The sequence below is a fragment of the Octodon degus genome, unplaced genomic scaffold (assembly GCF_000260255.1).
Source record: "Octodon degus isolate 3935 unplaced genomic scaffold, OctDeg1.0 scaffold01800, whole genome shotgun sequence".
NCBI classification, from domain to species: domain Eukaryota; kingdom Metazoa; phylum Chordata; class Mammalia; order Rodentia; family Octodontidae; genus Octodon; species Octodon degus.
In genome coordinates, this window is record NW_004526376.1 from 4,806 (window position 1) to 6,713 (window position 1,908).

The following is a 1,908-nucleotide window of genomic DNA, read 5'->3' on the forward strand; positions in this document are numbered from 1 at the left end:
CAAATTAGTTATATATGGGGACGGTAGCTTTTCATCTTCAGTTGTCTCTGATGCAGCTTATACGAAATAATTGTTGTTCTGTTAACTGAATACCACTCTGTAATTGCAAAAAAAGTTGCAACTGTTTTGTTGACATTCTGAATGCTTCTAAGTAAATACAATTTTTTTTATTTAAAAAAAATGGTTAGAATAGATATATAGTTACATTCTCTTAATGAATAGAGTGATTTGTTCTAATAGTGTTTGTAAATAGGCTATCATGTCTGCATCTTGTACAGCAATTAACCACTAGGAAGAATGTATGTGATGTGTTAATTTTGATACTGTCCTACCAATTTGGTTTGAAACTGTCTCGTTGCTATTTGTTTCTCAATAAAATTATGGGAAAAAATCAATTCAATAGATGATGATCAATCTCTCTTCCTGTTCAAATAAACGCAAGACAAAATGAAAAAAAAAAAAAAGAAAAAAATATGGAACACTTCATGAATTTGTGTTTTATCCTATCCTTGTGCAGGGGCCATGCTAATCTCTGTATTGTTCCAATTTTAATATGTGTGCTGCCATAGCAAGCAATCTCATTCTTGACACGAAAGGAATCCACTCTTTGTCCTCGGTTTTACCGCCGTGAGTGCCGCGCCCTCTGCTGCACCCGCGACCTCGAAGGCCACTGCCGAAGCCTCCTTGGAAGGCGCCGCGGCCTCGTTGGCTGGGCCTGGGTGCCTCTGGTCCCTCCCGCTGCACCAGCGTCATTCATCATTTGGGTTTCCCAGAAAAAGCAGTTTTTAAAACTTCTGATCCAACTGCTTCACCATTTCGTTAGCTGTTGTGTAATTAAGCAGTTCTTTACACTCTCATGACTGTTGCAGTCCCCTGCTGTTTTGTAACTGGTTTACCTCCACAGTTTATTTATTTTTAAATTATAAACACTTTTCAACTGCTAGTATCAGAACCACATGAAGTTGTATCCTGTACAGTCTGTGGTATTTTATATAATATTTTTATAACTTTGAGACTGTAGCAATTGGCATGGAAACATATATATCATGTTAGCATCAGTAAAAGTACTTTTACTGTAAATAGATCATCATGGGGCCAGGGAGATAGCTCAGTAGAATAAGCAAGTGCAAAGTCCTGAGTTCAATCCCCAGTACTAAAAAAAAAAAAAAAAAAAAAAAAAAAAAAATCATCATGAACTCAGCACTCTGCCTGAATTCATCTCAGTTTTTGTCCATGAATAATGTTTAGATAAAGTTACCATTTTTATATGGTGGTTAAGTTTCAAGCAATGTGATTACTTTTGTATTTTGACTAGGACCCTCTATTTGTCAGCACAGAACTGATTAGTCTGTAATGCCAGTGGCCAACTAAAATACAAAATGAAATTCAGAAAGTATTTTGAAATCACAATTAGCGGAACAGTTCATGGTTAAGGACATCACTTTTATTAGTATTATTAGTATGACAATATTATTTGTGTAAATTAAGCATTTAAATGTTACATCTTAAAAGTATATTATTATATACTGTATCATAGAAGTTGGAGGAATAGGGACCAGGCAGATGGCTCAGTAGAATAAGCGCTTCCCTGGCAAGGGCAAGGGTCTCAGTTCAATCCCCAGTTCTGAAAAAAAAAAAAAAAAAAAAAGAAGAAGAAGTTGGAGGAATATAGATAGAATGTTTTGCTAAAATGAAAATTTCCCAATTTCTCTAACAATGTTTTAAATTTAATTTTTCAGCCTTTCGGCCGGAACCACCATCTTCCATAATTTGCCAAAATGACTAACACAAAGGGCAAGAGGAGGGGAACCCGGTATATGTTTTACAGGCCTTTTAGAAAACATGGGGTTGTTCCTTTGGCTACATACATGCGAATCTACAAAAAGGGTGATATTGTAGACATCAAGG

At 35.8% G+C, this 1,908-nt stretch overlaps 1 non-coding gene across 1 annotated transcript; it reads right to left on the reverse strand.

The window, feature by feature from the left end:
* Nucleotides 1–467: 467 nt before the first annotated feature.
* Nucleotides 468–572, reverse strand: LOC111814919. The gene has a single exon (XR_002819772.1). It is a non-coding gene; the product is annotated as a U6 spliceosomal RNA (small nuclear RNA).
* Between the last annotated feature and the right edge of the window lie 1,336 nt (nucleotides 573–1,908).